Raw genomic sequence first — 12,618 nt, forward strand, 5'->3', positions numbered from 1 at the left:
TGATGCTACTTTTCCTTGTCACACAAACCAACTGACCTCTTCAAGACTTCCACCATTTTATCTCTTTTTTTTTTTAAACGAGGTTTCTAGCAATAGTGCTTTTTTTCCCCCACACAGAACCAAGTAGAACTCTTCAGAAGAACTCTCACTTGGAACTATGGATGCCGTGAGTCAATTAGTTTACAAGACTGAGGCAAATCTTTTTGTTTTGCCATACAAAGATATCGAGAAACTGGATCAAATGTACAAAAACAATGCTGATGTTAAATCCAATAGATGGATTATAACCTCTTCCTGTTCCTATTCACTCTGCAGTTCTGTAGAGTATTGTCACAATCAAAATAAGATGATTTTTCAAATGATCTCCAAGGTAAAGAGCTTGCACTGACATGAGTTTAGTAGCATATTTCTCATAAATCCATCCGACATAAAAAGAGACAATTCAGCCTATTAGCTTCATGCTGCCCTCAATTTTATCAATCCCATTCTCCTGCTTCAAGGCTTAAATTGCTAGTCAAGTTACAAGTTGTGAGTGAGTTTTGAGTGCTATTAATTGAAGGGGATGAACTCAAGATACAGATCATAAAATCTCAACAACACAAGAGATAGGAGGGAGAGATAGATTAGCCATGATTGAATGGCAGAAACTTGAAAGGCCGAGTGGCCTAAGTCTACACTTATTCCTTATGACCTTATTAGCATTTGGCCCATCATGCTACTGCTGGCTCTGCCAACATCAATGGGAATTAAGGGGGAAATGTTCTCCCACTGAAGTTGAATCCAACACCAAAGGAGGCCACTTTTCATTGTTGGAGGTCAATTATCGGCACCAGGTAACATTGCAAGTCAGGATCCTTCTTCGGACATACTATCGGAGTTCTTTAAAGTTGTGAACCAGAGCCACAACCTTTAGTTGCTAAATCAATAACCATATTTTCCTTTCTGGTCATTGGGGGCATTTGCTAATGACTGCATCTCCTTAGAAATAAAATATTCCATATCTGTGTGCAACAAAGTCCTTGACATGGGTGGCACAATGGTGCAACTGGTAGAGTTGCTGCCTTACTGCACCAGAGAACTGGGTTCATGGGTTTCCTCCCACATCCCAAAGACTCGTGGGATCATAAGTTAATTGACCGCTGTAACATTGCCCTGAGTGTGCAGGGAGTGGATGAGAAAAGTGGGATAACATTGAACTAGTGTGAACCGGTGATCGGTGGTTGGCATGGGCATGATGGGCCAAAGGGCCTCTGTTCTATGGTATATCTCTCAACTAAACCATGTAGACAGCTTATAGACCAAGTGCTGACAAATGGGATAAGTAAAGATTGGTACTAGATCGTCAGTATTGGTGAACCAGGCCAAATGATTATCCTTCTATTCTTTCAATGTTGCATTGCTAACAATGGCTCTCCCTTTATCAACACTCTGGGGTCTTGCAGTTGACCAGAAACTGATCTGAATCAGTGGCGCAGTGGTAGTTGTTGTTGCCTTACAACTCTAGAGAACCAGGTTCGATCCTGACTATGGGTGATGTCTGTACAGAGTTGGTACATTCTCCCTCTGACCGCGTGGGTTTTCTATAGGTGCTCCGGTCTCCTCCTACACTCCAAAGTCGTGTGGGTTTGTAGGTCAATTGGCTTCTGTAAATTGCCCCTAGTGTGTAGGATAGTACTAGTGTACAGGTGAATGCTGGTTGGCATGGACCTGCTGGGCAGAATAGCCCGTTTCCATGCTGTATCTCTAAACCAAACCAAAAAAACAAATGATTCTGTAGCAGAATATTTATCCATGGTGCTAGCCACGGAAATGAAAGTGTGAACAACATATGATACAAAGTAAGCAATCTGTAAACATTAAACTTTAGAGATACAGAACGGAAACACGCCCTTCGGCCCCCCAGTCTGCGCCGATAGTGATCTCTGTATTCTAGCACTATCCTACACACTAGGTACAATTTACAATTTTATCAAAATCAATTAACCATCAAACTTGAATGTCTTTGGAGTGAGGAAGGAAACCGGAGCACCCAGAGAAAACCCACATGGTCACAGTGAGAACGTACAAACTCCATAAAGACAGAACTCGTAGCCAGGATCAAACCCGGGTCTCTGCTGCTGTAAGGCAGCAGCTCTACTGCTGCGCCACTGTGCAGCTACTCTATTGATATTATTTCAGTTAGACTTCCCATACCAATGAGTTCAGCCACTGGCAAGGACAAAGGCCGCTGGTACATGAGAACAACACCACCTACAGGTATTCCTACAAGTCACACACCAACCTGACTTGCAGTGCATTACCTTTCATTAATTCTCTTGGGATTTGCTTTAGGTTAGAGATACAGCATAGAAACAGGCTCTTCGGCCCATCGAGTCGCTACTGGCCATTAATCTTAGACACAAAGTCAGGCTGATCTCTGGAGAAAAAGAATGGGTGACGTTTCGGGTTGGGCCTCTTCTTCAGACCTGAAAATCAGGCGGGGTTGTGTTTCGGATCGGGTCCTGCCTGAAATGTTACCAACCCATGTTCCCCAGAGATGCTGCCTGACCTGCTGAGTTACTCCAGCACTTTGTGTCTATCTTTGGTATAAACCAGCATCTACAATTCTTTATTCCAATCATCGATCACCTGTTCACACTAGTTCTATGTCATCCTACTTTCTCATCCACTCCTGACACAGTGCGGGCAATTTACAGAGGCAAATGCATCTAGAAACCTGCACATCTTTGGAATGTGGGAGGAAACCAGAGCACCTGGAGAATACCCACGCAGTCACATGCAATAAAATAGTAAATTGTACCTAGTGTGTAGGACAGCACCTGAGGTCAGGATTGAACCTGGGTCTCTGGTGCTGTGAGGCAGCAGCACTACCATATGTGCCACTGTGCAGTCAATAGGGTCTAATTCCCTTCACCTCATGGACTGCTAAGCTTCAGGGAAGTGACTATCACCTCCTCAAGATCCATAACTGATGGGCAATAAATTATAGCATTGCCTGAAGCACTCACAACCTATAAAATGAACACAATTATGTAATTGAAATATGCAGATATCCATTAAAGTGACACCTATCAGGCAGAATTTACGATCTCCCACTGTTTTCAGGTAATCAAAATTATACAGTATAGAACAGAGAACATTAGAGCACGGAATAGGCCCTCCAGCCCATAATGTTGGTGCTAAACATGATGCCAAGAACCAACTCTTACCTGCCTGCAAATAATCCAAATCCCTCCATTTCCTGCATATCCATGTGCCTATCTAAAATTCCCTTAAATGCCACTATTGTGCCTGCCTCCTCCCTAGAGGAATTATGTACTCACCACCCTCTGGGTAAAAAACTCGCCCCGCACATCACCTTTGCACTTTGCTCTTCTCACCTTAATGCTATGGCCTCTAGTATTTGATATTTTTATCCTGGGGAACATTACTTTATTTTGTACAAAACATCATACCTTTTATCCTGTGTCTGTGCACGGTGGAGAGCTTGATAGTAATCATGTATAGTCTTTTGGCTGGCTGGATCGCACACAACAAAATTATACCTCCGTACACATGACAATAATAATCGAAACCAGTGGTTCCCAACCTTTTTTAGTTCATGGCCCCCTTGGGCTCTTTAATTTGTCTGTGGCCCCCCCTGACATTATTAGCGGAAAAAAAGAGGCCCCCTTCATTGAACCTGTGGCCCCCTAAACCCCCAATTTTTTCTATGGACCCAGGTTGGGAATCACTGATCTAAACTAAAACTAAACCTTAGCTATGCCTCTTACTGTATAATCCTAAGTATTTCTATCTTGCCTCATCTCAACCTCCAGTGTTCCAGCAATAACAATCCAGGTCCGTCTAACCTCTCCCTGTAACTAATATCCCAAAACCACGCATCATTCGAGTAAATCTCCTCTGCACCCTCTCTATTTCAGGGGTGCACTTTGGGGCCACCCCAGGCAGTGGGCACATAAATTTGTAAAGGATCAATGAATTTACTGGGGTCAATATTCATTTACATTATTACAATTAATAGTGATTAATATTGATATTTATGGGCGATTCCGCTGCAGAAATTTCTTCACACGTAACAATAAACTAAACTAAATAAACTAGGCTAAATTGGCTGGAAACACCAGATGTTTCAAAAATATATCTTATTGTCTAATTTGGCAATTTAATTCAAGTCGTCATGAAGGCAGCTCAAGAAATGCAAGTTTGCTTGCATTCGAACGTTCAATGCTTTACAAATCAATAACAAAGAAAAGTATTTCAGGAAATTAGAAGTCCTTCGTATCATGGGAGCAAAACAATTAACCGGCTCGTACATAACATGATTACGCTGCTAATCCTGTATTTATATATTTTGCCTGCTGTTTTAAATCAAATTAAATTAAACAGCTGCTTTAGAGGATCATTATTTTGTCCAAATATTAACTCAGTGTAATGCTCTTTAATCTATATTAAATTATTAACATGAAGGCAGTCCCAGTGGTGGTTGCTATTGACATTTCATTGTATTGCTGTCTCCTCCCATAGAATATGTTCAGACATATAATATGTGGACTTGGTAATAAATGCTACCTGCCGTGCACTTGCTTTGACTACAAGGTAGAGTTGCCAATACACCTGGTGTCCCAATTAAAATCTAATCTTCTCCGAGTAAATAATTGGGAGGAAATAAACTATTTTTTTGCTTTGGCTGGTTTTGTGTATTAATTAAAACAATATTAGAAACAAAGATAGCCACAAAAAGTGCTGGAGTAACTCAGCAGGCCAGGCAGCATCTCTTGAGAAACATCTCAGTCTGAAGAAGGGTTCTGACCCCAAATGTCACTCATCCTTTTTCTCCAGGGATGCTGCCTGACCTGTTGTGTTACTCCAGCACTTTGTGTCTATCTTTGGTATCAACCAGCATCTGCAGTTCATCGATTCTAATGCCCCTGTCCCACTTAGGAAACCTGAACGGAAACCTCTGGAGACTTTGCGCCCCAACCAAGGTTTCCGTGCGGTTCCTGGAGGTTGCAGGTGGTTGACGGAGGTTGCAGGTAGTGGAAGCAGGTAGGGAGACTGACAAAAACCTCTGGGAACCGCACGGAAACCTCGGGTGGGGCGCAAAGTCTTCAGAGGTTTCCGTTCAGGTTTCCTAAGTGGGACAAGGGCATTATATTAGAAACATCTTTGAAAAAGGTTCCCAGCATGAAACGTCACCTATCCATGTTCTCCAGAGATACTGCCTGACCTGCTGAGTTACTCCAGCACTTTGTGTGTATCTTTGTGAACATTACTGTTGGTCTGAAGTGGATTGGCTGCTGGGTGGGGCAAGGCTTGTGATATCACCAGGACCATGTCCACCAAGAGAGGCAACCTCATTCGGTGAAAGGAAACAGGAGAAAGGAAAATAATTGTTAGATGTTCATAGAACATAGAAGAGTAGCACAGGAACAGGCCCTTCAGCCCACAATATCCATGCCGAACATGATGCCAAGTTAAACCAATCTCTTCTGCCTCCATGTGATCCATATCCCTCCATTCCCCACCTATCTAATAGTCTCCAATGTCCCGGTCATATCTGCCTCCACCACCCCACGACTTGGATATTGGTTTAGAAGAGGAAACATTTGTGCACATATTGAGGGAAGAGACAAGGCAAACAATCTTTTATTGCAGCCCTGTTCATAGTATTTGGACCAATTAACCTACCCTATGCTATACATTCCATGATTCTATTTTCATTAAAGAGGATACATTCTCAGTACATTCAAAGTCATTCCATTGCAGGTGAGCACCAGTTTTACTCCTTTAGTGAGAGAACTTAATGGCCAATTTGGGACAAAATGGCTAATCAATTTGGTCTTAAACATGTTAATTGAAAGGTGATTTTAGAGTAATAGGGGAGTGGAGCAGGCCCTTCAACCCACTATAAAACTCTGCCTGCATGCGATCCATATCCCAGAATTCCCTCATCTCTACACCCATGAGCAGTTCCAGGGACATTTCTAAGTCTATGGAGATATAGGTTATTATATAATCCAAAGGACAACTCTTCCATCATTCTGTCCTTCAGTTCTTCTTCAGCTGAGACTTGAACCCACCACCTTTGCCTCCGGAGCGAAACTGACATCCACTGACACAACTGAATGACGTAAAGTATTTCTGCAAGAGTATCAACAACACATTGTAAGAACAATAGCTGTGGGAAATGTTTTCAAAGCAAGAGCAAGACTTGGAAGCACCTCTGGATAAATAGGGTGCACAAACGATGTGATGTCTTTGGAATTAGGGGGTGCAAATAGATTTACCTGGTAGGGGCAGAGTTAACATAGAACAACACAACAACAGGCCCTTCGGCCCACAATGTCTATGCTGAACATGATGCCAAGATAATTTAATCTCCACTGCCTGCATGTGATCCATTTCCCTGCATATCCATGTGCCTAACTAAAAGCCTCTTACATGCCATTGTTGTATCTGCCTCCACCACCACCGCTGGCTGCACCTTCCAAGCACCCCAATCTACCCCCCCCCCCCCCCCCCCCCCCCCCCCCCCCCCATGTATAAAAAAAACAAAAAAAAGAACTTGCCTCACACACCTCCTTTAAACTTTGCTCCTCTTGTCTTAAAGCTATGCCCTGTAAACTTTGACATATTTACCCTGGAGAATGAAAAAAGGTTCTGACTATCTACCCAATCTATGTTTCTCATCATTTTATAAATACACAAATCCAAACCAGGACTTTAATCACAGTGGTGCTGGAGTACAACGGTATTGATCAGCCTTTTGATTACTAAAGAGTTGCTGGCAGGATCTGTACGGGTGGATGCTGGCGAGCAAAGATCTGATGCCTTGAATAACCTCTGCAATTCTCTTGTTGCCACCAACATCCCCTTGAGGAGATGCCGAATAGTCAATGTACAGTGAGGCCACCCACGGTGGAGAAGGCTAGAGCCACTTCAAGGTGGTGACAAAATGAACTACAGATGCTGGAATCTTGGGGAAAACGGAAAGTGCTGGAGTAACTCAGTTGTATCAGGAGGCATCTATGGAGTGAATGCTTAGACTAGACTCTTCTTCAGACTCCAGACCTTTCCGTCTCAGAGATAGTCACCAAATGTATCAGATCAGGCGGCATCTCTGGAGAAAAAAAAAGCCAGAAGAATGGTTCTGGAGCTTAAACGTCCCCTTGTTTCCCCTTTCTCCAGGGATGCTGCCTGACCCACCAAGTACCTCTAACTCGTCGTGTTTTGCTCAGGCCCATGGCAAGTTGTTTTGTAGAAAACCAAAAGATCCAATCGATTGGGTTCAGTGCAAATATTCCCTTCTCGGAGTCGGAAGGTCCTAGTCATGAACCACATTCCAATAGAGACCGGATAGAAACATAGAAATTAGGTGCAGGAGTAGGCCATTCGGCCCTTCGAGCCTGCACCGCCATTCAATATGATCATGGCTGATCATCCAACTCAGTATCGCGTACCTGCCTTCTCCCCATATCCTCTGATCCCCTTAGCTACAAGGGCCACATCTAACTCCCTCTTAAATATAGCCAATGAACTGGCCTCAACTACCCTCTGTGGCAGAGAGTTCCAGAGATTCACCACTCTCTGTGTGAAAAAGGTTTTTTCTCATCTCGGTTTTAATGGATTTCCCCCTTATCCTTAAGCTGTGACCCCTTGTCCTGGACTTCCCCAACATCAGGAACAATCTTCCTGCATCTAGCCTGTCCAACCCCTTAAGAATTGTGTAAGTTTCCATAAGATCCCCCCTCAATCTTCTAAATTTTAGCGAGTACAAGCCAAGTCTATCCAGTCTTTCTTCATAAGACAGTCCTGACATCCCAGGAATCAGTCTTGGTGAACCTTCTCTGCACTCCCTCTATGGCAATAATGTACTTCCTCAGATTTGGAGACCAAAACTGTACGCAATACTCCAGGTGTGGTCTCACCAAGACCCTGTACAACTGCAGTAGAACCTCCTTGCTCCTATACTCAAATCTATAACCTGCGCTCCCCAACAGTTTTATGTGTAATGGCAGCCCATAAAACTCGCCCTACTTATAAGAACAAATAGTGCTGGAGTAATTTAGCGGATCCAGCTGCATCTGTGGAAGGGATGGACAGTGAACATTTCATCGGTCTACAGAAAGGTCCCGGTCCAAATTCCCTCCACAGATGTTGCCTGACCCGCTGACTACGTGTTTTGCTCTAGACTCTAATATAATTATAGCAAGGCAATAGATTTGTGTTTAAAAATTCCCCAGCAAATATTAGTCTTCTAGTTTGGATACTAGTTTATTCCTGGTCCTGGTCCTTGCGTTTAAATCCTCCCAATGTCTCCCTCCCCTCAATTAATTGCTCCCATTAAACCATCTCCAACGGTGATATCATCTGTCTCTGCCTGACATCTCTCTCCCCCCCCCCATTCTCTCCTCACCCCCCCCCCCCCTCTCTCACCCCCCACCCCCCCCCCCCCCCCCCTCCCCCCCCCCCCCGTCCCCCCATTTCTCTCCCATCCCCCCCCCCCCCCCCCGTGCGTTCACCCCATCTGAAGAAGTGTCCCGGTCAGAAATTTCACAGATGCTGTCTGATCCGTTGAGTTCCCCCAGCACTGCGTTACTTTGTTCAAGTTTCCAGCGTCTGCTGTTCCTCAAGTCTTACACAACACCGGCAAAAGGTGGTTAAGATCACGGAATGAACGGTCGCATTGCGGCCTGTCGATTAGTGCACAGAACACTCCAGACTACCACTCTGTTTCCCCCCTGGACGAGGCGTAGATATGAAAACACAAATAAAATATCTAACAAAGCAGTGAAACCACTCCGGCAGTTCTCATGTTTACTGTATGGTGTGTCACGGCTCTGTCTGGTCATTGTATCGGATTTCACAGAATCTATCAGGAATTAGATCTCATTTTATTTGCCTTCATTTTGACAATTTACTGTTGGCTCCTTCGTTATTTATTTAGCTTTAATTTAAGAGGGCACGCTTGAAATGTCGAGGCTCTTGAAATGTCGACCAAGATGTCCCACCTAAGCTATTCCCATTTGCTCACACTGGGCTTACATACCTCTGACTCTTTTCTATCCATGTACCTGTCCAAATGTATTTTAAATGTTGTTATTGTATCTGCCTCGACTACCTGGTCTGGCAGCTCATTCCATATAGCCATCACCCTGTGTGTAAAATAATTTCCCATCGGGTTCCTATTAAACATTTCCCCTCTCACCATAAACCTATGCCCTTTAGTTCTTGATTCACATACTCTGGGGAAAAAAGACTCTGCATTCATCCTATCCCTTCCCCTCATGGTTGTATACACCTGTTATAAGATCACCCCTCGGCCTCTTACGCTCCAAGGAATAAAGTCATAGCCTGCTCGACCCGATAGCCCAGGCCCTCGAGTCCTGGCACCGTCCTCCTGAATATTTGCCTGCACTCCTTCCAGCTGAACAACACATTTTCTATAACAAGGTGAACAGCACTGAATACTGAACCCATATTTTAATTCAGGAAGGGGAGATGGAGAATGGTTTTCAATTCTAACATTAGACAGTTTGTTCAACTCATCCCACCGAATTAAGGACCGACCTCTCATCAGACCACGCTGCTATAACGATGTGCTGAGTGTTGGAACCCGAGTTATTTGCACTTACTTTGAAAGTTGCATCGTTAAAGAAAAATTATCCAGCGATTCATGGCCATCTTCCGCAGCTTGTGCGCACTTTTACTACATTTATATGAACAACAGAACGTTAGAGAACTCCAAGGCGCTAGAATTCCATTGGAAGTAATAGCCTGGGTAAACGCAGGCTTTATTAATGTGTGAACTACCCAATAATTTGTGACAAGGTCGAGATACCACGACTTGCAATTTCCACAGCCGGCATTTCCGTCAACTATCAGTGTTTGAATCCACCTCTTGATCCGGCGATTTCTTCCCGGGAGTCACATTGACAACCTTTATCGTACCCTGCAAATCGAGAGACAAAATAATCGGAGGAAAATACTTCGAGAAATAGTTATAGTTGCCAATTCTGGGCATTGGATTTACTGTTAAATTCTGCATTTGTATAGGCTATTGGAGGACCACGCTGAATTCCCAACCCCATTATAGCCAACGAACCAAAGTTAACCTCAAATGAACACAAAAAGCTAGAATAACTCAGCGGGCCATGCAGCATCTCTGGAGAAAATGAATGGGAGACGTTTCGGGTCGAGACTTCTCAGAACCAAAATTAACCTCATAATATTCCAAACAATCTGTCGGTCATTTGTTAGACGAAAGATAAAAGGTTTCATCCAATTTAAGAGTATTATTGCGTAATTACTGATATTTTGAGTTTTCTCTTAAATGTTAAATTAAGATATAACAATACTTCTTGACGAGGTGTCTTCCTTTCCCCCAATGGAATATGTTTCAAACAGAAATGGAAATGCAAGTTTAACAGAACGGAGAGTTAGCGGGATTATCTGAATTAGACAGAGTTACGATCATCAGTCGGGACGATTGCTTTAATCGAGAGAACACTTGCAACGGACTTTCCCGCAAACACGCTCACGTAGTGTTTTTGGCTCAAACACATAGATGCCTAACAAGATCAGAGGCCGGTGTTGAATACATCTATAGAACCAAGCCCAGAGGCACCGAGATATTTCACTATCACTATTATTTCCAAGACCCAAGCGTGGTCAATGAAAGTTGTACCACAAACAACTTAAAACCGTGCACTTTGCCCACCAATTTATTTTCAGATTTTATCATTTGAAAATGGTTACGCGGGCAGCTGTTGTGTAATTTGCCGCCAATTAACGGGCGCGATTTGTACCAAAAAAATAACCGAAATTCGATAACTGCGCGCAATTTGGGGAGATTTAGGAGCGGATATGCGGCGAAGATTTGGACTAGATGTTGCGCGTACTAATGTTTGGAAATTCTTGCAAAAGCCTGGATGTCGCGTTAAATGTCCCGGATTGCAATTAGCGTTGGATTACAAGAAACGCAAATTTCGTTGCACTCCTTTGAATTCAGAAATTTCAAAGATTTCTCAGTCCCAAATTTTGAATGTGTTTTCGACTTGCGGACATGGTTTAAGGGGGAGATGGGAAGAGGGAGAGGGGGAGGGGGAGGGAGATATTCTAATACCCAACCTCTCTTCTCCCAAAGCCACTCCAAAACAAAATCGTCGCGGATGAGCCCCCACCGGAAAATTCGCAATAACGATTACCAAGAATCCAGTTAAAACACCGCCGACATCTTACTTTAATGCAGGTGAGGATTTTTTTTATTTGGAAAGACAAATGTCCTTTGGAGGCGACAGATATTATTAAGAAGCACTTGTTCCCTCAGTTTCCGTCTGCAGGAGCAGTCGAGGAGGTCCATAGCCCCGTTTCGCTCGAGTTCGATTCCTGCCCCGGGAGAGCACGGGCACCAGTGGAATGGCCGCGGCTCTACTCAATGTAAAGGGTTCCAAGTAAACCCAAGTTTAAATTGGAGCAAAGACCATTACTTATTGGATCACGGACAAGGTCTTCGCTCGAGTCAGACGGGTACCTGGTTAACTGGATTCAGAGTAGGGGGAAATAATTTCCTTTCTTTGGGCCTTTTGCGTCCTTAATGGTCTCAAGGGGATTCGCCAGCTCTGTGTGGGGCAGTGTCGCATTGAGGTGTTTTGGAAGGTCGAAAGCCCAGGAACTGAACAAGTGTGCAAGAGGCGTTGTGGCCGCGTTAGATGTCTTGGCTAGCTGTTTATAGTTGCATCCGCTAACACAGATGCCCCCGGGGTCAACCTGCCTCAGGGTCAATTAACAATTTGGAGGGGAGGAGGGAGGAAGGAGGGGGTAACCAAGTTCGCTATAATAACGCGAGCCCCATTTCCATGTGTGTCCCCCCCCCCCCCCCCCCCCCCGGAAGAATGTGTGCGAATCAGTAACCGGACCCGCGGTTTGCGAAACTGCTTCCGAACAGTCCCAGCTCTCCCGCAACCTATGGTGCTCAATGAGGGAAAAGTCTAAAGTAAACTAAACGAAAAACGCGCTGTGCAAACTCGCCCGGTTTTCATTCGATTAAGCAAGGAGCAATGCAACTAGAAAATGTTCGATCTCCCCCTAACTACACCCGGAATCTGAAACGGAATTACACGCGTGAGTTAATAAACACTGGCAGATGGAGGATTTGTGGAAGATACGGCGTTTTACAAATACAGCGATGCTCGCAGCTACATTCATACAGCGAACTTTTACATTCTGGAGTCCCATTCTTAAAATAAAAACTTCTCACCAAAAACCTTTGGCCTAATCATTGGTTCTATCATTGGCATTCATTGATCGAAACCACTGAAAAAAGTCACATTGTACTCGTCTCTAATAGGGTCCCCGAATGATTTTGGACAAGGTCGGATTCCAATTGAATAGTCAGATGCTTTTAATTACAGCAGGCAGAAGTCACGGGGATGGAGGGACAAAATAATTTGTTACTGGTCTTAAAGAATTTGCTCAGATAATTTCTGGTGCTGCACATCACATATCTAACGATGATGGGATAATTTAGTGAAGAAAGTTGAGACGTAAACTTTTTAAATTTCAACAATGTCTTCAAGCGTGAAGACGTTTAAAGCTTAAACATTTGCCATATTT

General features: G+C 43.9%; 1 protein-coding gene across 9 annotated transcripts in view; it reads right to left on the minus strand.

The window, feature by feature from the left end:
- LOC129702280 (transcription factor Sox-3-like) overlaps window positions 1-12,618 on the minus strand; it is a 94,862-nt gene that overhangs the window by 19,343 nt on the left and 62,901 nt on the right. For 6 of the 9 annotated variants that reach the window (XR_008724359.1, XR_008724356.1, XR_008724357.1 and 3 more), the window contains exon 2: window positions 9,639-9,955. The exons of 2 other annotated variants lie outside the window; for them this stretch is intronic. The gene's annotated coding sequence lies outside the window, so the exon portion shown is untranslated. The remainder of the gene's footprint in view (window positions 1-9,638; window positions 9,956-12,618) is intronic. One more of the 9 variants, XM_055643987.1, reaches the window with a different exon arrangement.

The sequence above is a fragment of the Leucoraja erinacea genome, chromosome 12 (genome assembly GCF_028641065.1).
Source record: "Leucoraja erinacea ecotype New England chromosome 12, Leri_hhj_1, whole genome shotgun sequence".
Classification (NCBI taxonomy): domain Eukaryota; kingdom Metazoa; phylum Chordata; class Chondrichthyes; order Rajiformes; family Rajidae; genus Leucoraja; species Leucoraja erinaceus.